The sequence below is a fragment of the Kogia breviceps genome, chromosome 3 (genome assembly GCF_026419965.1).
Source record: "Kogia breviceps isolate mKogBre1 chromosome 3, mKogBre1 haplotype 1, whole genome shotgun sequence".
Classification (NCBI taxonomy): Eukaryota; Metazoa; Chordata; class Mammalia; order Artiodactyla; family Physeteridae; genus Kogia; species Kogia breviceps.
The window spans coordinates 14,936,727-14,960,923 of NC_081312.1; positions in this window are offsets into that span (position 1 = coordinate 14,936,727).

Below are 24,197 nucleotides of genomic sequence, written 5' to 3' on the forward strand. Positions count from 1 at the left end.
GCGCCACCGTGTGGTCGTGCGGCATCAAAGCGCCGCCGCTCTGCCAGTTGGAGCCCCGCCGGGGAGACTTGCTTGCTGCGAGGGAGGGCGAGGGGGGAGAGCATCTGGTCTTGCACACCCCACCCGTCTTCTTGCACATCCCACCACCCCCCTTGCGGAAATGTTCGCGCCACCACATGCAGAGTGGCCGGAGCTGGGGCTGTGACCCCCTCCCTGCGCTTGTACGGCGGGGCGGGCGCCGGTACAAAGGGCACCTCGGGAAGACACGGTCCCGCTCCCACCGGGGTCAGCTGAAGAAGAATGTGGATCCTGGCGGCACAGGCTAACATCTAGCTGCCAGCTCAGTATCTCATGGTTCGTGCGCACTGGTCTTGTAAAGCGGGGGTCGAGGGTTCGTGGCCCAGCCACGCGTCTGCCTTTCCCCCCCTCTCTGGCATCAGATCACCCCTTCCCCGGGGTTCAGGTTCTGCTTTTCCTCTTGGATCCCACAGGGGAAAGAAGAACAACGGGCAGCGGTGCCCAGATGGATGTGGTTAGAGAAGGGCAGCCCCGAGCGTCCTGAGCTGCGGGAACCCGGGCCTCGCCTTGGGCAACAGCGGCCTCCCAGGTCCCAAGTGCCACCTTGTCCCAGGACCCGCGATTCCAGGAATGATCCGGGGGTCTCCGCCCCAGCGCTCGCACTCTCCAGACAGCGGAGTTTTCAAGCGCTTTGCCGTTTGAGCTCAGAGGTGATGCAAGAGGAAGATAATTCAGCAACGAGCTCCCCTCACCACTGTGGGAATGCTCTCCCTCTCCCGCGCGTCCACTTTAAGCTCTTATCTATCGAGGTTCACCCTGGGCGTAGCCCTTGTGCTAAATTCCCCTCCGAAAGTAATCTTGTAGGCGTTTGACAAAGTAAAGCTGAGGAATATGAGGCCAAAAGAGACTAGGTCATTTGCCCAAGGTCACCCTGTTCGTAAGTAACAGACAAGAAACGCCAGGTCGGTCCACCTTTCTCCCAAGCCCATCACCGTTCGAAGGAGACACCTTTCGCTTCTGCACCCTCAGCCTGGGTGCGGGCGAGGGACTTTTTATTGAGCCGAATCAGGGAAACCTGGGGGGTTGGGAAGAGAACTCACATCTAATGAAAGGAATGGTCTTCCTGTCACTCCCTCAGCCCCCATGTCCCCTGCAGAAGCTCCTGGAACAGCTGCTTCCTCTGCAAAATGCAAATGCAGGAGGGGTCTTGCCACCTGTCTGTCTTCTGTCCTACAGCTGTCCATCTCGACCATTTCAAGTCTCACACGTGAAGGAATAGAGCAGAGACGTTTCCATTGAAAGACTGAGGTTAATTATTTGGCCTGCTGGAAGGATTCTGGAGGTTAATCCTGGGCATAGTGGTCATGATTAACTCTGCACGTGGTGCAAGTTATGTACTTAACTTTCTGAATCTGCTCTCCCTTGTGACTACTAGTAAGAGCTAATGCTTTTAAAGCACCTGTCAAATCTAAACAGAATCCGTGAATTATCACAGTGTTGACAACATTATAAGTAGTATTATTAGCCTCATCGACCATAGGAGGAAATTGAGGCCCAGAGAAGTTAACTCTCTTGCCTAGGGTCATACGGAGAGCAAGTAGCAGAGTCAGAATTCAAACCCAACCTTCCTGGTTCCTGGCGCCTTCAACCACGGTGCTGCTGTGGAAGACATCCAGAGCCCCTTGTAGGGATTTTCTGGAGCCAGAAAAAACAAAGCTGTGTCTTCAAGGTAATACAGTTTCTGCAAATGTTCTGTCAAAGTCCTCTGTTTGTAGAGCCAAGAGACTTTGTTCATACCATTCAAGAGAAAAAAAACAAGAACCTTAAAAATGAATTCTCCCTTGTGCCTGTTCCTGAGATTTCTCTATGGAAGGAAGATATTCTCTGTGCCTGGAAGTAATATCTTTTCATCCTACATAATGTAAGAGACCAATGCAAAGTCTCCTACTATAACCTCCCAAACACTTCAGTCTTTTTATTCTGCATGGAGTTATGTTGCTGTCCTGATTAAAAAAAAAAAAAAACCCACACTTTCATAGTTTTTTATTTTTTTAATTAATTAATTAATTAACTTTTTTTCTGGTACATGGGCCTCTCACTGTTGTGGCCTCTCCCGTTGCGGAGCACAGGCTCCGGACGCGCAGGCTCAGCGGCCATGGCTCACGGGCCCAGCCGCTCCGCGGCACGTGGGATCTTCCCGGACCGGGGCACGAACCCGTGTCTCCTGCATCGGCAGGCGGACTCTCAACCACTGAGCCACCAGGGAAGCCCCATAGCTTTTTAAACAACATCAAATAAACCAAAATTTCCATGTATTTCTGTGTACCACACCAGGAACAGTTAGGGTGGGTGGCAGACTTTACTTTCCAAAAGTGGTCACCCCAATACCTCCCATCACACATGGTCTTAAAACGTAACTGGGCACTCCTCTTGAACCTGGGTAGACCTGGGCCAACTTCTCTATCTCCCCTCCTCTTAAACCTGAGTGGACTTTTGTGATTACCTTGACCAATTAATTGCGGCAGAAGTGAAGATATACGTTTTTCAAGGCTGGACCAGAAAAACGCCATGCGTGTCTGCCTTGCTGCCTCGGGACACGCGTTTCTGCAACTTGCTGCCTCTGGCCCCAGTTTTCCAGCCTCCCCCAGCTGATGGAGCAAAGATAAGCTGACCCTACCAAATTCTGCCCAAATTGAAGATTCATGAGTAGAATAAGTGATTATTGTTGTTCTAAGCCATTAAGCTGGAGAGGTTTGTTACACAGCAGTAAATGCCTGGACCAGGTCCTCTACACATTTTGCCCCATTATGAACTGTTCTGCAGCGGACTTCTTTAGACCTATCACTTTCTGAAGTGATACCTGAAGTTTTCCCTAGGGAAACATCTAGAAGCAGCATGGCTGGGCCAAAGAATATTTTGTTTATGGAACCGCACATGTAGTGAAAGTGTGAAAGCATACAGGGGAGTGATCCACTGTAGTGTAAGCCCTGACACTTGGGTTTTCTTTTTTTGTAACACAAGTGCCTGACTTAAGCTTTGATTGCTGAGGCAACCACTTCAAAGATGGCGACCTCGAATCAACACATTGCCAGCCACACGACTAGATAAAGGGCCAGGCCACCTCCCCCTACTGAAGCTCTTTTGTTTTCGTTTTCTTTTGATTTTGATAACTAACCATTTGGGAAACTTGTTTTCTCTCTTCCTGTGCTTTAAAGTCCTGCTCTTATGTTCTAAATTCACCCAGAAAGAGTGAGCCCTTGAAACCCCAGGCCCGAGCCCCCCACCCCTGCCCCGCCGACCTGTGAGTCCTCTGTGTGGCTCCAGGTGTGCTGTGTAATTTCCAGGTCCTTCAAGTAGTAAACCTTTATTTTTTTCCAAGTTTCTTGATGGTTATTGCTGAAGGGCATCTTGCAATCATAATAAGAACCACGAGGGCCAGTGGTCGGCCCAATGTGATGGCATTGGTTATTGATGGGCTGAAATCGGCATGAAACATACACATAAAGGATGAGCATGAATCTTTAAAAGCGTCAGGGAGGAAGAGATTTTCCTCTACAATGTTAGGTTCTTCTGGCTGTTCTAAGAGTTAAGTTGACTTGAGACAGATTAACAGGAGGAAAATCAAAGTTTAATAACATGTATATATGGGAGAGATCCCGGAAGACTTAGAAAATCACCAAAATGGCTGAAGCCCTCACCTTCAGCTAAAGACAAAAGAGGATGATGGTAGTGGTTTGGGACTTCAAAGGGGAGGAAGGCAATTCACATGAAGGTGGAAAAGCAAATGTTGGGTACATAAATGTTTGCTGGGCCATGCAGAGACAATGGGCTACAGGGTGGACTCTAATCTCTAAGAGTTTCCCACAATACACATTACCCCATACTTTTTGCAGATTTCTCTGGTGATAGCTCTATTCTGGAAGCAGGCCCTCTATCAACATTTTTTTAGGCAGTCAGGGGGAAGGTCAAACAAACTTTCTTCCTAAGTCTTTTGGGCCTTAAAAATAATCAAATTAATCCTCATGCCAAAGAGACATATTTTGAGGTGGCAATCCCTACAGCAGAATCCGTAAGATTCTATTTCTTTTTTTTTTTTTTTTTTTTGCGGTACGCGGGCCTCTCACTGCTGTGGCCTCTCCCGTTGCGGAGCACAGGCTCCGGACGCACAGGCCCAGCGGCCATGGCTCACGGGCCCAGCCGCTCCGCGGCATGTGGGATCTTCCCAGACCGGGGCACGAACCCGTGTCCCCTGCATCGGCGGGCGGACTCTCAACCACTGCGCCACCAGGGAAGCCCGTGGATTCTATTTCTTTAAAAAAGAAACCTGAAGGTCTGAAGCAAATACTACAATGCTAACATCTGTTAAATCTGGGTGTGGGGATATGTGGGTATCGTAATTAAAAATTTTTCTTTACATTTCTTAAATGTGTTATGTATTGATATTAAGTTATTTATAATTGTGTGAATATTTTATTATTAAAAAACTCAACTCAAATAAAATTATGTCACAGTAATTTTGTCCCTTGTGATTTTCTGTTTCATTTGTTTGATCACATCCCTGATTGATTAAAGCAAGACCTTTGGCCTTTGATGGGCTGATAGTTCAATGCAAACACCACATCCTCCCCCCTACAACACACCCTTCATCCTGGCCATACAGACCTGCTGTTTAAGAAACAATCAGTGCTCCTTTAGTTTCCCTGCCTTTGCATGAGATCGACCGTCTGCCTGGAATAATAATCCCAGAGATTTCGCTTCACAAATTATTCTCCCGTGTCTCATTTGATCCTCACCAGCTCCCTGTAACACTAATAATAGTACCATTTACTGGGTGAGCTATATGTGCTACATATGGTGTCAAGTGCTTTACGTGTGTCTTTTTAAAAGTAGGTTCTGTTGTTGTCCCTTTTTTGCAGACAAAGAAACCCACTTTGGCTTAAACGTTACTTTTTATTATCATTGTTGTTGTTATTATCTCCCAAAGTCTTGGTGGCAGAGCAAGAGTCACCCTCTGGCCTGTTCAGAGTCCACAACTTTGGCCATTAGATTGTGCTGCCTCCTGCGAGAGAGCTGTTCTTTTAATTCTCAAATTACAGTTAAAGAAGCAGATTCTGAGAGTTTCTCTCCCTGCCTGTCTCATGAATTATTCATCCTCCTAGAGCCACAGCGACGGCCCTCTGTCTGGGAAGCCCTCCTCCTGTCCACACAGTCCACACCACACCCCCATGGAAGGGTGTTTACAGCCTGCCTTCTCCTCTGCTAGTTGCCGAGCTCCTCAAAGGCAGAGACTGGCTCGTGCACATTTGTATTCCCAGCACCTAGAATGGCACCTGATGCATTATGGGCGGCTAATCTTTTCAGAAATGAATATTGATTAGCACCTGCCTTGCTCAGTCCCTGAGCAACATACATGCTCATGAACTCAGGTGAGCAATTCATTTCTGCTGTGTGCATAGGGCATAGTTTGTGCAAATGGGTCCCAGCCTTCGAAAACAAACAACAAAAATCCTCATTCATCTTTACCAAAGAAATCCAGCCCAAAGGATCGCCCACCTTGAGAGTTTAGATGATGGCTACCCTGAAAACTCCATAAAAATAATAATAATAGAACAAGAGTGAATGTGTATTGGGCATTTAGCATGTGCCAGGGACTGTGCTAAGCAACATACATGGATTTAATTTTTGCAAACAGAGTGAACTATTGCTTCTCTTTGTTTGGTGAGCTAGGTGCTCTGGTTTTTACGTTAGTGAATGTGCAAATCAGAATTTTCCGGGGAGGTTTGGAGGAGAGAATAGGACGTCTTAACTCAAAAGCTTTGTCACGTTATCGACACTCCTAAGAAGACTCCTGGCGGTGCAGCTTCTCTGAGCCAAGGGTGGCATTTGTCACTTCTTGGCGAGTATGTATGGCACTGACATTTAATGTCACCATGCCATGCTTTGTCAATATCTCTTTTCAAACAGCATCAGGGAGTGACACGCAGTACTCTGTGGAATGATCTGCATTGTGACATCAGATACTGACAAAGTCTCTTTTATCAGCCTTACTTTTCTCATGGAGTTTTTTTTTTTTTTTTTTTGCAGTACGCGGGCCTCTCACTGTTGTGGCCTCTCCCGTTGCAGAGCACCGGCTCCGGACGCGCAGGCTCAGCGGCCATGGCTCACGGGCCCAGCCGCTCCGCGGCACGTGGGATCTTCCCGGACCGGGGCACGAACCCGCGTCCCCTGCGTCGGCAGGCGGACTCTCAACCACCGCGCTGCCAGGGAAGCCCTCTCATGGAGTTTTGAAGGAATGTTGGCATGGCGCTGTTTCTTCTCTTTTGACACCACAGTCAGTTCACTCATTCAAACCCCCCTACCGTGCTGTGCACAGGAAGCTATGGGGCACACAGGGATAGCAGAAACCAGTGACTCAGGTCGCCCCAGTGCTCTGCGTCTCAGTGTCTTGTCTGATATAAGTGTTGGTGCCATCCTCTCCTCTGTCGCTCAGCATCCTTCATACACTAGGGAAGGCGGTGGTGGACAAGCCAAGTCTCACATCTGACAATTTTGCCAGAAGGCAGAGATTACTAGTAAACTTTATTTATCAAGTCTGTGCTATGTGACAAAGATCTTAACCTCGTTCTGTGAAAGCTTCAAGAGAAATTTAAGGATTGGTCTCTGCCCTCAAAGAGCTGAGCTGACTGTGTGAATAAAATAAAAACGGATGAAAAACTTACAAAACAGCTGAGTTGAGAGTATGTCTTATACCCAGGTTCAAAGACCTATGAGTAGAAATTAAGGCTTGGTCAAGATGAAAAACAAAAAAGAAAGCAATTTGCCATTCTAACCCCATTTCCCTCTCCAGAGGACAAAGAAAGAGCCTGATCTGATTGTCATGAAATTCAACTCTTGATCTTCCAGGCCCTGATCATAACCACAGTAAACGGAGTCAGTCCTCAAACCTCTTTTAAGCCACTAGAAGACAATTCAAGTAGGGTCTAAGTGGAAGACCAGCTGGAGCTCAAGTATAATGAGAAACGATTCCTCATCTCCTCTCAGATGTCTCAAAGCCATCACATAGGCAGAACTTAGGTGTTCCTTGCTTGGGCCTGGTACTAAAAGTCAGTGAAATAATCTAAAGACCTATCTATTCCCAGGCAAAATATTAGAGAGAGCTCTAAGGAACTGTCATTGTATCTACAGAAATAGCATTTGATAAAATCCAAACATGCTTTCATGATAAAAATGCTAACAAAAATAAACGAACAAAACCCCCCAAACAAACAAACTAGGAATAGAAGGGAACTTCCTCCACCTGATAAAGGACATCTAGTAAAGAAAAAAAAAATCATATGAAATGGTACACGAGTGATAGCTTTCCCCTTAAGATCAGAAACAAGAGAAGTATGTTCACTTTTGCCACTCCTATTCAACACTGTGCTACAGATTCTCGTGAGGACAATTAGGTAAGAAAAAGAAATAAAAGGCATCCAAATTGGAAAGGAAGAAGATGCATATGACATGATCTCCTATACAGAAAATCCTAAGGAATCCCCTGAAAACCTATTAGCACTAATAAATAAGTCCAGCAAAGTTGCAGAGTACAAGATCAATATGCAAAATCCGATGGTATTTCTATCCACTAGCAATGAACGACCTAAAAATGAAATTAAGAAAATAATTCCATTTATAATAGCATCAAAAAGAATAAAACACTTGGGAATAATTTAGTAAAAGCAGTGCAAAATTTATACTCTCCAAACAAACAAACAACAAAATCATTGTTGGAAGGAGACCTAAATAAATGGAAAGACATCCCAAGTTCTGGATGGGAAGGCGTAATATTGTTAAGATGGCAATAGGCCCTGAAGTAATCTACAGATTCAACACAATCACTATCATAATCCCAGCTGCCCTTTTTGTCGATTTTGACAAGCTGATTCTAAAATGTATATGGAAAGGCAAGGGACCTAAGGTAGCCAAAACAATCTTGAAAAAGAAGAATAAAGCTGGAAGATCCACATTTCCTGATGTCAAAACTTATTACAAAGCTACAGTAATCAAGACAGTGCAGTACTGGCATGAGGATAGACATACAGACCAATGGAATAGAACTGGGGGTCTAAAAATAAACCCTCATATGTATAATCAATTGATTTTCAAGAAGACTGTAAAGACAATTCAATGGGGAAAGAGTAATCTTTTCAACAAATGTTGCTAAGACAACTAGATATCCACATGCAACAAACAGAAAAAAAGATAAACTGGACTTCATCAAAATTTAAAACTTTTTTACCTCAAAGGATATCATCAAGAAAATTTTTTAAAACCCCACAGAAGGGCTTCCCTGGTGGCGCAGTGGTTGAGAGTCCTCCTGCCGATGCAGGGGACGTGGGTTCGTGCCCCGGTCCGGGAAGATCCCACATGCCGCGGAGCGGCTGGGCCCGTGAGCCATGGCCGCTGAGCCTGCGCGTCCGGAACCTGTGCTCCGCAACGGGAGAGGCCAAAACAGTGAGAGGCCCGTGTACCGTAAAAAGAAAAAAAACCCCACAGAATGGGAGAAAATTTTTGCAATCACATATCTGGAAAGGGACTTCTATTTTAAATCTATAAATAACTCTCACAACTTAATAATAAAAAGAAACCCAATTTAAAAGTGGGCAAAGGATCTAAATAGACATTTCTCCAAGGAAGTTGTGCAAATGGCCAATAAGCAAAGATGCTTACCATCGTTAGTCATCAGGGACATGCAAATCAAAACCACAATCAGATACCACTTCCCACACACTGGGCTGGCTATAATAAGAAAGACAGATAATAACAAATGTGGCAAACATGTGGAGAAATTGGAGACTTTGTGCACTGCTGGTGGGAATATAAAATGGTGTAGCCCCTTTGGAAGATAGTCTGGCAGTCCCTTAAAAAGCTAAACATAGAGTCATTGTATGATTGACCCAGCAACACTACTCTTACCTACATACCCAAGAGAAATGAAAACATGTGTCTGCACAAAAAATTATGCATGAACGTTCACAGCAGTATTATTCATATAAAAACCAAAAAGTAGAAATCAACCACTGAATGGATAAATAAAATGTAGTATATTCATACAGTGGAATATTATTGGGCAATGAAAACGAATGAAGGACTGATATATGCTACAACATGTATGAACCTTGAAGACATCATGCTAAGTGAAAGAAGCCAATTATGAAAGACCAATTCTATGACTCCCAAACAGGAAAATCTATAGAGACAGAGAGACAAGGGACATGATAGCTAAAGAGCACAGGTGTTCTTTGGGGGTGATAAAATTGATTTTGGTGACGGTTGCATGCATCTGTGAATATACTAAAAACCACTGAACTGTTTGATTTAAATTGGTGATCTATTTGGTGTGTGAATAAAGCTGCTCACGTGAATAAAGCTGCTGAAAAAAAATCAGTGATATTACAGGTGTCTGGGAATAAAAGAAACAGTAGCAAATTAAATATCACATTAATCAGAAGACACAGCATGATTTTAGAAATGTTGCAGAGTGCCAACCTGAAGCTGAGAAAAGTTGGTATTGTACCCATTTTGTAGATGAGGAAATTGTCTTAGAGAGTTAAAGAACTTGCTGAAGGTTATCTAGTTAGTAAATGTCAAACCTGAGACGGGTGCAGGACAACCACTGCCATGTCAACTCCAGGGGGAGCGAATTCTTCATCTCAGATTTAGTTTAAAGAAACAATGCATTTAGCTTTTTAAAAATTCGGTGGAGTGTCATATTGGATATGGAAAACGAAGCGGGGAGGTTGTAAGAGATGCCGTCCTCCTTTGGAACCTGGCCACATCTCCGCGTGCCTTGGCACTGTGTCCAGGATGAGTACAAAATATTGTGTGTGATGAGAGGTCGTGCATTCAAGTGAGGCCCACACTCAGAGGACTCAAGCCCAGACACAGCGGGCCTGGGAAGCTCTAAGCCTGTCCACAGGCCCGGGGCAGATCTTGTTTGCCTCACGTGGCTGTGGCTTGACCTCCGGTTCACTTCCCCAGCCCCTGGGCCCATCAGCCAGGCTGGTGTCTGCACCTCACGATTGTCTTTTGTATTTATTCTCCCTCCGCCTCTGGGAACACTGTGTTCCAGTGGTTTCGCTGTGTGAGCAGAGAAGGGCTGATTTTGTTTGATTTGGAGCAAGACTGTTGGTTCAGTATCAGCAGTATCAAGAGGCCATGGGTTTCTAAAAGATTTTTTTTTTTTTTTAAATTTAAAGAGGTTCTCAATGTAACCACAGGATTAAACCATGTACTGCTTTGTCTATTAACTTTATGTTTTATGAATTCTCTGTTTTGTGGACTGGAAACCCAGGCACACAGACCATGTGCTTTATTCTGGGTAACACAGATGCCACATGCTCTCAAGATCCAGTACTATTAACCTGGTAGGGCTACACTCCTCAGATCTATGTCTTCCACCTCCCTCTGCTGTCTGAGTGTGGGATCAGGACCCTCCCCAAGAAGGGTGTCCACTTGAGAAGCACCATCCACAATATCCTCATTTCTTATTTTGATTCTCACTACAATCCTGCGCTCATATGTTATTCCTATGTTTCAGATGAGGAAACTGAGGCTCAGAGTGGTTCCATGACTTGTTCAAGGTCACATAACCAGGATTTGAACCCTGGAGTGGGTAGACTCTAGGCTGAGATTCTTTTCCTGTACCCCTCCCCAGCCTTGGTTTGTGGCCAGGGAAAATTACTGATGTTCTCCCACCCCCATCCTCAACTGCCCCCCATATCCCTATCTGTAAATTGGTGAAAGTAATTTGGCTTCAGAGGACCTCCATGCGGGCCTGTAGGGAGAAAGGAGACAAGAATGGACAATGAGAGCCTGTAGGGTGTGTGGGGAAGAGGGAGGCAGGACCTTGGCCTTGGTAATGGGAGTGAGGGAGTTGGGGGAACAGGACTAAAATGTGTGAGTGCCTTGGACAGGCTAATAAAATTTGTCAACTCTCCCAAACCAATGTTCTTGCTCTCTTTTTCATTAACTGTTTTTTAAATTGAAAAAGTAATAAATGTTCATGGTAAAAAAATCAAAACTACTTCTCCTCCACACCTCCCAGTCACCCTCCGAAGGACAACCTGTCTTCTATCTCCTTCAGGAATATTCCAGATATATATTCTACATATAGACACACACATTTCTCCCTTTCATTTTCACAAATAGGAACATAATCTGTACACTGTCTTGTACCTTATTTTATCCTCTTATCTTAAAAACTCTTCCACACCAGCTCACATAGATCTGTCTCATCTTCATTCTGTTTTTGTTTTTTGGTTTTTTTGGGCTGCATTGGGTCTTCATTGTTGCATGTGGGCTTTCTCTAGTTACAGAGAGCAGGGCCTACTCTTCGTTGCAGTGTGTGGGCTTCTCATCGCAGTGGCTTCTCTTGTCGAGGAGCATGGGCTCTAGGTGCGTGGGCTTCAGTAGTTGTGGCATGTGGGCTCAGAAGTTGTGGCACATGGGCTTAGTTGCTCCACAGCATGTGGGATCTTCTCGGACCAGGGCTCGAACCTGTGTCCCCTGCATTGGCAGGAAGATTCTTAACCACTGTGCCACCAGGAAAGCCCCCTTCATTCTGTTTTACAGTTGCACAGCATCTCATCCTATGGACGTTTCTTCATTTATCCAACCAGCCCTTATTGCTGGGGTCACTCAGGTTGTTTACAAATTTAGGCTGTTATAAACAATGCTGGGAGAAACATCCATGTCTATTCATTTTCAAGTATAACTCTATGATGAACTCCTAGAGGCTGAACCGAGGAAAGAACTGCTGAATCCATGAGAAAGAATATTCTACTCTTTAATAGAGATGCCAAGTTGTGCTGCATCAATCTGAACTCCTATCACCAAGGAAGAGTACCTGCTTCTTCTCAGTGTGACGTAGTTATACAATCTCTATTACCAAGTGTCACAGGCTGAATAGTGACTCCTAAATATATCACCTCCTAATCCCTGGATCCTGCACAAGTTACATAATATGGAATACAGTCTTTGCAGATGTGACTAAATCAGAAACTCTGAGGGGGGCAATTATCCTGGAAAGTACCCAGCTTGGCCCAGTGTCCTTATAAGAGGGAGATGGACATTTGACTACAGACAAAAACAGAAGAAGATCATGTGATGGAAGCTGAAAGAAGCAGTAGAGAGAGATGTTACACTGCTGGCTTTGAAGATGGAGGAAGGGGCTGGGAAGCAAGGAAGGCAGCTGGAGAATTGGAAAAGGCACAGAAATAGCCTCCCCCAGCACCTCCAGACGGAAGCACTCTGCCAACACCTTGATTTTAGCCCACTGAAACCATTTTGGACTTCTGGACGATCTAACTGTAAGAGCGTACATTTCTGTTGTTTGAAGCCATTAAGTTTGTGGTTATTTGTCATGGGGGCAATAGGTCATTAATACTGGAGGGAAGGCTTAGTGCTCTGGTGGGGGGCGGGAGGGGAGGAAGGGTTGCTGTTCATCCCCCACCTCTGCTCCCTGCTCAACTGTTCAAAGCAATTCCCCTCTGACCCCAGGCCTGTACCCCTCACCCAGCAGAAGTCTTCCTTATTAACCCCACTCTCGGGAAGGTGGCTCAAGCTAACATCCGTTGCAAGCAGCATATTAAAATATTTCCTTCAACCACCCACAGATCTCACTAAGAAGATATGGACAAATAACATTTTCTTCTCCTCTGTCCATTTCCGGCGCTGCTTAGTCACCCCAGTAGTTTGCCCTTAAGGACCTCATTTGTACATCAACATGGAAGTTTTAACAGCACTAGCTTTGTGACTCCCTGCCGCAAAGCAATTAGGATGGTGGGAGGGCCCTAACCCGATGTAATCTCAGGGCCCCACCGTTCATTGGTTTCTGGAAGCTGAGAGGTCACTTTCAGTTGGGGCTCTCTTCGTCTCTGGAGTGAGAAAAGCAGTCAGTGTTCATAGGGATTTGCGACCTGGCTGGGGAGAGGTGTGAGTTGGGTGGAATTATCTGAAATTTGATACATGCATTCAAAGGTTCAAAGGTTCAAATCTGGCTGTGGGCTCCCTGAGGAAAAGAAAGAAAATTGCTGAGCAAATAAACTCCATCTCAAACAAAACCTTTTGGGGCAAATTAGTTACGGAAGGTGCCTCTGGTTTGCAAATAGATGCTTGATTAAAGCCAATGGCTTGATAAAGCCATTTTTGGATGCTAGGAAAATCTCTCTGCCTTCCTCCTCCACCTACTCAGTCTCCTGGTTCTGGGCATACCAATTTCTGCTCAGAACCAAGCAGGTGACAGTTACAGGGGGGTTAGCTCCCTAGACCACCTGTTAGAGTAATAACCTTGGGCTCCTCCGAGGCAAGTGGATCAGGCCGTGCAGCAGGATGACAGACTAATTATCCCAACCATCAGAAGTGTCTTCTGTGCCTCGAATCTACCTTGACAATCCGGTGGTTTGTCACTTCGAGGCCTCTTTAATTGGCTGCGTGATTGACACAAGTGTGTGGGGCTTTTTATTTTAAGAATTGAGGAGAGCCTATGCCTTCAAAATTAGTTCAGTTACATGTAATTGCTTTGCTATGATGCCAAAGACCGAGTTTGCGCCCTACGTGGGCTAGAATCTGATTCTTGCAGTCACTCTGACTCTAGGTAACTAGCAAGAATGACAAGAAAAGACACCCAAGCAATTTTCTGTGTTTGTTATTTACCTTTCACCGAAGGTCTCCTCAACCCTAGGTTGACCTGACATCCCTTTCAATAGCATTATGAAAAGAGCTGTTAAGGTCTGAATGTTTGTGTCCCCTCAGAATGCATATGTTTTGGTTGCAAGTGACAGACATCTAATTAATTTTTTTTGGTCACTGTTCATATACCTTACAAGTTCAAGAGTGGAGCTGCTTGGAGTCATAGCTGGCTTTGGGTGCTTAAACAGTAAGGTCAGGGTTCTGTTACCCTATTTCCAACTCTCAGTTCACCTTCTGAAGAGGTGCTTCACTTCACGTGGTAGAAAAGCTAGCCTCTGGCAGTACCAGCCTTTCCCTACCCGAAGGGTCCACTCTCCCAGAGAAAAGGCATACGTCGCAGGGCTCATATCAGCATAGCATTCAAGGAAGGCTCAGACTGGTATGGCCTGGGTCACGTGCCCTCCTCTCGGCTCAGTCAACGGATGCAGGAGGAGTTCTATGATTGGCCAAGTGCTGGTCATGTGACCAAGAGGGGGAAGAAGGTGCCACCACCTGGCAGAGGTGGCCAGGCAGAGTAAGAAAACAAATAGCCTCCACAGAGATTAGAAGTGCAACTGTTACAAATCCGTACAAATCCGGTCGCCCTGGTAAGTCCTGTGTCTCCACTATTTCCTCTGAACAGCGCCTTTGTCTGACAACGTAGCCTGTTCTGACAATCAGCCTGGAGTTGCAGAAGGGAAGGTTCTGAACGTGTGGAACGCTGGTTCAGTTTGCTCATCCTCTGGACCTGGCGCCAGTAAATGGGAATAGATTGCTCTGCTTCTGGTCATGGAGACCTAACTTATCAGAAGCGATTCTTGCCTCCTCTCGAGGATAGTAAAGGCTGGGGGCTTCTTGGACCGGAGTTGATAAACCCAGGGAGGAAGCAGCAGCCCCACTGGCCGGCTCCCTGTAGACCTGCAAACCGTGCCAGGCCTCCCTTCCCCATTCCCTTGTCTTCCTTGGCAGTTTAGCTGGCCCAGCCTCAGCTAGAATGTCTATTCTACGACCGTGAAACTTGGCTGTTCTTTCTTTGCTGGCCTTTTGTAAGCTTCGAAGAGAGCCTTTCCTCGTTTGGATTTTCTCCTCTTTCTTGCCTGGGTATTTCATGGGTTTTCAAGCATCAGTCCTTATATGATCATTGCTTGCTGCAGTTCTAAAAATTTTAAAGAACTTTTGGCTATTGGTCATTTAAGGCTTCTTCTATATGTTTTACAGAATTACTTGGAACTTACCTGGTCCATTTCCCCATTTGAGACTAAAATCTCTGCTGCTGCATGAAGAGGTCATGGTGAGCTCAGCTCAAATACCTCAAGGGATGGGGAACTGACTCTAGTTGGCTGATTCCATTGCTAACCAGCTCCATTAATTATAATGTTCTTTTTTATTTGGAGGACAAATCTGCTCATTTTGGCTTAGATCTGGCACACATAATTTGTCTCATCTTCTGTATCCATTTAAATATTGAAAGAGTGCTTTTATGTTCTCTTTCATATCTCTTAGCTAATATTTATTGAACACTTACTTTGTCTAGTGCTGTACTAACTGCTTGACACACATGTGCTCACTTAATCCTAGCAACAACCTATGACGTAGGCAGGCATTATTATGCCTTTTTTTTTTTTTTTTTTTTTTTTTTTTTTTTTTTTTGCGGTACGCGGGCCTCTCACTGCTGTGGCCTCTCCCGTTGCAGAGCACAAGCTCTGGACGCGCAGGCTCAGCAGCCATGGCTCACGGGCCCAGCCGCTCCACTACATGTGGGATCCTCCCGGACCGGGTCACGAACCTGTGTCCCCTGCATCGGCAGGCGGACTCTCAACCACTGTGCCACCAGGGAAGCCCTATTATACCCATTTTATAAGTGAAGAAACCGAGGCACATGGGGTCACCAGGCTGTCATGTCAGACTGATTTGATGCCAGAGCTCACACTTATAATCCCATTTGCTCCTCAATTTTTTTTACAACAAAATAAACCATATAAATTCAATGTACTGAGCAATCTAATACCATTCAAAATGGCCTTTTAAATCTCCAGAAGGGCTCAAGGAAGGGGGCAAGCTTTCTTTACAAGCAGTGGAGAGGCAGTGTGGAGACCCAACCCAGTGGCAAGAAGGAGGGAAAAGCCCAATTGGAGCCCACCCTGGTACCTGGGTATCCACCACTGAGGACGAAGCTGAATTGTTGCAGAAGGCCTCATGGAGCAACGGCCCCAGTCAGAGGCTCAGGAGGCCTGGATTTCATTCCATGCCATGCCAAAGAATCAGGTGAAGTATCCCCATCTCAGTTTGACCAACTGAAAAATGGGGGTACCCTTTGACTCCACCCACTTTCCAGAAAAGTTGTAAGAAACTGATCAGCTAAGCAAAGATGGGTTTTGAAGCCCTTGAAAAAAGGATGGTAATAGAAAAATCCAACTTTACTTTTAGGTAGCCAGCCCACGTGGGCCAGTGTCTGGCGGCAACATAGATTTCTTCTGAGACCCGCAAAGAGCCAGAAACCTGTGCTGTGATGGGTACGTTCTAGTATACAAACTGTAAGCTACTCATCTCCCATGAGGAGTGACGGTGATGGGCTGAAAGGAAGGATGTGTTTTCTAGTGAAAACACCCTCGTCCACATTTGTGTAAATAAGTGTGTCTTGCTCTTATTGGCTTCTTTGAGGATTCTCTGAGTGTCAATTTGAGGACAGCTTGTGACTTAATCTATGTGGCGGGAACAGTTAATGTCTAGGCTCATTAGTGTATTTGTTCTGTCTTCTCTCCCTGGGCAAATTTAGCCTCGCGTAACCACTCAGCAGAGTGTATGTTCAGATTAATGCTTCCCAAGCCTTCCTTTCATCCTGCTGTCTCATGGTTTTTTACCTGCAGAATAAAGTATAACCTCCTCAACTGTTCAGCATCCACAATCTCTTCCCATCCTGCCCCACTCATATCATCTCCCACTTCATTCCCATAGGAACTTTTTTTTTTTTTTTTTTTGGTGGTATGCGGGCCTCTCACTGTTGTGGCCTCTCCCGTTGCGGACGCACAGGCTCAGCGGCCATGGCTCACGGGCCCAGCCGCTCCGCGGCATGTGGGATCTTCCCGGACCGGGGCACGAACCCGTGTCCCCTGCATCGGCAGGCGGACTCTCAACCACTGCGCCACCAGGGAAGCCCAGGAACTTTTTATTTCAGGGAATCTTGTCTTCTGAACTAGTCACATAGTTGTGCATCCATCACCACAATCAATTTTAGAACATTTTCCAGTACCCCCCAAAGAAACCCTACCGACCTCTTATCCACTCCCCCACCCCCCTGCCAGCACAAATCCTTCCATTCCCTCCAGTCCTCAGCAACCACTAATCTACTTTGTGTCTCTATAGGTTCACCTATTCTGGACATTCACATAGATGGAATCATACAATATGAGGTCCTTTGTGACTGGTTTCTTCCACTTACACGAGCTTTTCAAAGTTCATCCATGTTGTGGTGTATATCAGTACTTCATTCATTTTCATTGTCCAATAATATTCTATTGTATGGAGGTCACATTGGTTTATTCATTTATCAGTTGATGGGCATTTGAGCTGTTTTCACTTCATGGGTATTATGAATAATGTGACTGTGAACATTCATGCACAATTTTTTGTGAGGACATTTTTTCATTTCTCTTGGGTATAAACCTAGGAGTGGAATTGCTGGGTCGTGTGGTAACTCTATGCTTAATCTTCAGAGGAACAGCCAGACTGTTTTCTAAAGGAGCTGCATGGTTTTACATTCCTGCCAGCAGTGTATGAGGGTTCTAATTTCCTCCACATCCTTGCCAACACTAGTTATTATCTGTCCTTTTTATTATAACCATCCTGGTAGATGTGAAGTAGTATTTCACTGTGGTTTTTTTTTTTTTTTTTTTTTTTTTTTTTTTTTTTTTTTTTTTTTTTGCGGTATGCGGGCCTCTCACTGTTGTGGCCTCTCCCGTTGCGGAGCACAGGCTCCGGACGCGCAGGCTCAGTGGCCATGGCTCACGGGCCCAGCCGCTCTGCGGCATGTGGGATCTTCCCGGACCGGGGCACGAACCTGCGTCCCCTGCATCGGCAGGCGGACTCTCAACCACTGCGCCACCAGGGAAGCCCTTCACTGTGGTTTTGATTTGCAATTCCCTGATAACTAATGAACATCTTAGTTTATTGGTCATTTGTTTATCTTCTCTGGAGAAATGTCTGTTTGGATCCTTAGCCCATTTTTCAACTGGGTTATTTGTCTTTTTATTGTTGAGTTGCAAATGTTCTTTACATATTCCAGATAGAAGTCTATTATCACATATATGGTTTTCAAATATTTTATCCCATTTTGTGGGTTTGCACCTTGATAGTTGTCCTTTGAAACACAAAAGCTTTTAATTTTGATGAAGTCCAATCAATCTGTTTTTTCCTTTTGTTTCTTGTGCTTTTGATGTTATACCTAAGAAGCCATTGTCTAATCCAAGGTCACAAATATTTATGCTTTGTTTTCATTTAACAGTTTTTCAGTTTTAGCTCTTACATTTAGGTCTATTATCCTTCTTTTTACATTTTATTTATTTATTTATTTATTTATTTTTGGCTGCATTGGGTCTTCATTGCTGCGCGTGGGCTTTCTCTAGTTGCGGCAAGTGGGGGCTACTCTTCATTGCGGTGTGCAGGCTTCTTGTTGAGGTGGCTCCTCTTGTTGCGGAGCATGGGCTCTAGGTGTGTGGGCTTCAGTAGATGTGGTGTGTGGGCTCAGTAGTTGTGGCTCGCGAGCTCTAGAGTGCAGGGCTCAGTAGTTGTGGTGCACAGGCTTAGTTGCTCTGCGGCATGTGGGATCTTCCCGGACCAGGGCTCAAACCCATGTCCCCTGCATTGGCAGGCAGATTCTTAACCACTGTGCCACCAGGGAAGTCCCTATTATCCTTTTTGAGTTCCTTTTTTTTCAATAAGATGTGAGGTATGGGTCCAACTTTATCCTTTTGCATGTAGATACCCAGTTGTCCCATCACCACATTTTTTTAAAAGATTATTCTTTTAAAAGGTTACTCTTCATTATCTTGGCACCCTTGTCAAGCAACTAGCCATTTCTGCCATAGTATACCTCTTAGCTATTCTCTCCTCCATATCGTAGTACCTCCCAGACCTGATGGCCTTGCCTACCTATATAGGGCCTTGAAAGGGGCTGCTGAGCTTTGGGCTCCAGGTGGAAGTGTGATTCTGATGATGTGGCGAGGAGCCCTCCTCCCCAACCACCCCCCCCGAGCCAAGGAGAACAATGTCACTGCACAACATCATACAACTCAGAGATGGTGACCAGCCCATGAGGTGAAGGCTTCTGTACTTTTGGAGAGTGGAGAATATCTCCAGGGAGAAGCATGTGACTGGGGAGATCTCTGGCTAAAGATTAAACTTCCAAATCAGAGCAGAGTCAAAATTTATATATGCTTTATAGACTGGATTACTTGATGAACAAAGATCTCTTTTCTGTCCTACTCACTGTGCGTGAGTTATGTATCTCCACCCAGCTGACACTGGAGTTGGGTCTGTGACTTGTATGATGCATGGATTGTTAGATATAACGTGAGCAGAGTCCTTAAATATGTTTGTGTTATTGTGTGTCTGCTGTCTGCCCTGAGAAAATGTGCCCTGGTTAGCCACTCATCCAAAGACATTGGGAAATTATTGTGATCCCCTCTCCCAGTGTTTGTATTTTCAATTTGCTCTTAGAGTGAAGGCTCATTTGGAAGTGAGGAGAACTTGTTCTATCTCGTGTTCTCACACCAACCAGCTGCGTGATCTCACCATCACACGTCTCTGGGTCTTAGTGGGTTTGACTAAATGATAGCAGATTTGAAACCAGACCGGAGCAAAGCTCAACAATCCCTGGCAAGTCCGGCAGAGCTGCAAAGCAGTAAATTAAGAAAATAAACACAAGGTGTAGTAAGCCACTGAGTTTGGGGATGGTTTGTTACACAGCACATTTGCAGAAATAAATGACTGATATTCATGCAGAGGTGGAATGCAGAGGCTTCTGAATGGGATACTGCAGGTTCCCATGCCTTGATACATGTTGGAGGATTTCCAACTGATAAAATAATTTTTAGAAAAAAGGGAACACTCTTGCACTGCTTGTAGGAATGTAAATTGATACAGCCACTATGGAGAACAGTACGGAGGTTCCTTAAAAAACTACAAATAGAACTACCATACGACCCAGCAATCCCACTACTGGGCATATACTCTGAGAAAACCCTAATTCAAAAAGAGTCATGTACCACCATGTTTATTGCAGCTCTATTTACAATAGCCAGGACATGGAAGCAACCTAAATGTCCATCAACAGATGAATGGATAAAGAAGATGTTGCACATATATACAATGGAATATTACTCAGCTATAAAAAGAAATGAAACTGAGTTATTTATAATGAGGTGGATGGACCTGGAGTCTGTCATACAGAGTGAAGTAAGTCAGAAGGAGAAAAACAAATACCATATGCTAACACATATATATGGACTCTAAGGAAAAAAAAATGTCATGAAGAGATTAGTGGTAGGACGGGAATAAAACACAGACTTACTAGAGCATGGACTTGAGGATATGGGGAGGCGGAAGGGTAAGCTGTGACGAAGTGAGAGAGTGGCAGGGACATATATACACTATCAAATGTAAACTAGATAGCTAGTGGGAAGCAGCCGCATAGCACAGGGAGATCAGCTCGGTGCTTGGTGACCACCTAGAGCGGTGGGATAGGGAGGGTGGGAGGGAGGGAGACGCAAGAGGAAAGAGATATGGGAACATATGTATATGTATAACTGATTCACTTTGTTATAAAGCAGAAACTAACACAGCATTGTAAAGCAATTATACTTCAATAAAGATGTTAAAGAAAAAGAATTTTTATCTTGGCAATGGGCCATTGTAGCCATTGTCAGAAAAACAAAGGATCACCCAGTGGACAGCACAGACCAGAGCCCTGAAAAATCTGGGCAAATCCAGACCCCACTGTGCTCTAGAGCACTGGACAGCTAGATGGAGGCCTAGGTGTCAAGCATTAGAGCTTAGTTCCAACTCATCAAACACTTGCTGAGCACCTGCTACCTACAAGACACTGTGTGGACATTTAAAGGTCTTTGTCTTGTCACTGCTCCTCCAAAACACCATGTGTATTCCTGCCTCAGGACGTTTGCTGTTCTACTCCCTCTGCCTGGAATGATCTTTGCTGGGATCTCCACATGGTTGCCTTCTCATCATTCAAATCTCAGCTCAAATTTGACCTTCACAGAGAGGCTATTCTGATCACCAGCTAAAGTAGCCACCGCTTGCCCTGATTCATTTACTAGCACATCATCCCGGTTTATCTTCATGGCACTTACCACCACCTGGCATGTTGTATGTTTATTTGTTTGTTTGTAGTCTGTCTTCTCCCACTAAAATGTAAGCTCCACAAGAATGGGATATTATCTGTCTTATTCACTATTGTATCCCCAGCTCCTAAAACAGTGCTTTTATACATTGTAGGCACTCCGTAAATATTCTTTGAATAAATGAGCAAGGTGCTTACCCAGGGCAAGAAGGGAAGGGTGAAGAGAAAAAAAAGGTGTGTATCCAGGCCCAAAATTACTGTAGTAAAGGTATGTAATGTCACTTCCTGGAAAGAGTTCAGGTTCTTGAGTCATACTCACTCTACCACTAACTACCCTATAAACTTGGGCAAGTTTTTGTATTAGCTAACATACCATTTTAGCTGATATAATAAAAGGCCACAATAGCAACAACTTAATACAGTTATTTGTTTCTCTCACTTAAAAGTCCGAAGAGGTAATCTGGGGCTGGTGTGGTGACTCCGCAATCATCAGGGATCCAGGCTCCTTCTATCTTGTTGCTCTGCCATCCTTAAATGGGGCTTCCAACTTGTGGCCCCAAAAAAGTACTTGGCTCCTCTCATGTCTACATTCAGGCCAACAGAGAGGAGGGATGAGGGGAGAGGAAGACCAGCCCCTCCCTTTAAGGTCTGGGCTCAGAAGTTGCACTCATCACCCCCATTCACATCCTGTTGGGTAGAACTTAGTCATATAGCCACATTTGACAGCAAAGGAGTCTGGGAAATTAATTTTTAGCTGGAGAGTAATGTTCCCAGCTAAGAAATTCTATCATCGTAGAAGGAAAACTGCATAAATAGCAGTCTCTGCCCCATTCTTTACCAGCACTCCACTCCCAGCCCTCCGCCCTATCCCGTTCCCTCATTTGTAAAACATGTGCCTCACTGTGTTACAATGAAATGAGATGAGTTATTTGGAAGTATCTTGTAAGCTCCGAGGTTCCATCCAAACATATAAGTTACTGACTGCAAAAGAGTAAAACCCACAAAGGGCGTTGCAATCATAGAACAAGGGGAGATTCATTCTAGCTGAAATGATAAGAGGAGTTTATGGAGCAGGTAGCTTTTAAGTTGGGCATTGAAATATTGATCAGTATTTTTAAGGAAGGAAACAAAGGAGTTGGGGGGGGGTATGGAAAGCATCCTAGGTGATAGGAAAAGTAAGATCAAAGGTAGTAAGGTGAGAATTTACATGCGTGTTTGAGATGCTACGTGGGGTACGGTTTGGGGAGTACAGGGGCAAAGGAAGGAAGCTGGACCAGAGCAGGCAGAACCCTGATGCCATGATCAGGAGTTGGAGAGCTTTGGATAGGAAGTGGGAAGCCCATGCCAGCCTCTGAGTAGGGGTAGGATGTCATTTTTCTCCACAGCAGCTCCTGTCCCTGGAGGAAGATGGCCTTGGAGATGGGGAGGCCACTCAGGAGGCTGTTAGGAGAGTCCCGATGAGATGGGCAAGGGCCTGAACTAGAGCAGTGAGAATGGAAAGATAGGGATGGATTGGGGAACCATCTCATAGGTAAAATCACCAAACTCGGCAGCAGATGGGATGGAGTGAAGAGTCAGTACTGACCGGGGTTTTACCAGGTATCACTGACCAGGAGGGAGACCCCAGAAAGAGGGGCAAATTCAGGAGGAAAAACGTAAATTCAGAGTGTCCAGGGTGACTCAGAGCACCTCCCAGCAATGGGAAATTTAAGGTGTGCTCATAAAATTGAAGGCAAAGAACTAAAGAATTTACCAAAATGATCAAGACGCTTAATCAACAGTACTATTGCCTCTTACAGTATGATCTAATGTCTAACAGTTCAGACAGCGCAACTAAAATTCAGTCTTGGGGAATAACTTCTTTCCCTTTCTGGAGCCCGAGCTTTTGTAATTCACTCTTTACACACAAGCAAGGCTGGGCTGTGTCCTTACTTGATACGTGAAGGGCATTTCCAGAAGCCCTGCAGGGTTAGGTGTGCATCTCACCAGAGTCTGGGGAAACATTTGGCCATTTTTTTCTTTTCCTCCCAAACATCCTCCTTTGGTCTGAAGATATCCAGATCTTAGTCTTCAGTCCAGCTGTGAAAAAACCTTTCCAATTTGTGTTCATAGTATCAGGAAGAGGTTAAAAATATCATCTTGAGCTGCATCAGAGATCAAAAATGAAAACTGGACAGGAGATGGTGAGTGAGTTTTTTTCCCTTTCAAAATTTTCCATCATTGCATAAAATTGATTACGCAGAGCTTCCCTGGTGGTGCAGTGGTTAAGAATCCGCCTACCAATACAGGGGACACAGGTTCGTGCCCTGGTCCGGGAAGATCCCACATGCCATGGAGCAGCTAAGCCCGTGCACCACAACTACTGAGCCTGTACTCTGGAGCCTGTGAGCCACAACTACTGAGCCTGCATGCTACAACTACTGAAGCCCCGTGCCTAGAGCCCGTGCTTTGCAACAAGAGACGCCACTGCAACGAGAAGCTCGCGCAACGTAACGAAGAGTAGCCCCTGCTCGCTGCAACTAGAGAAATCCCACGAGCAGCAGCAAAGACCCAATGCAGCCAAAAATAATAAAATAAATAAATTTAAATTGATTATGCAAAAAGTGTAAACTGTTTTTGTTTTAATTAATTTATTTATTTTTGGCTGTGTTGGGTCTTCGTTTCTGTGCGAGGGCTTTCTCTAGTTGCGGCAAGTGGGGGCCACTCTTCATCACGGTGCTTGGGCCTCTCACTGTCACGGCCTCTTTTGTTGCAGAGCACAGACTCCAGACGCGCAAGCTCAGTAGCTGTCGCTCACGGGCCTAGTTGGTCCGCGGCATGTGGGATCTTCCCAGACCAGGGCTTGAACCCGCGTCCCCTGCATCGGCAGGCAGACTCTCAACCACTGTGCCACCAGGGAAGCCCCGTAAACTGTTTTTATTTAAACAACACTTTGAGAGTTCTCAAGGATAGTGGAAGGTTCCAGATGGAAGTGGAGCCTGGAGATTAGTTCTCAGCCATGCATGGTCATTGGCTGCACCATTTCACCCTGTAGAACTTGCAGTGACTGTCACTTGGTTCTGAGGAATTCATCTCATCATGTTGTAGATTTGACCTTGAACATCCTGAGCTGGGA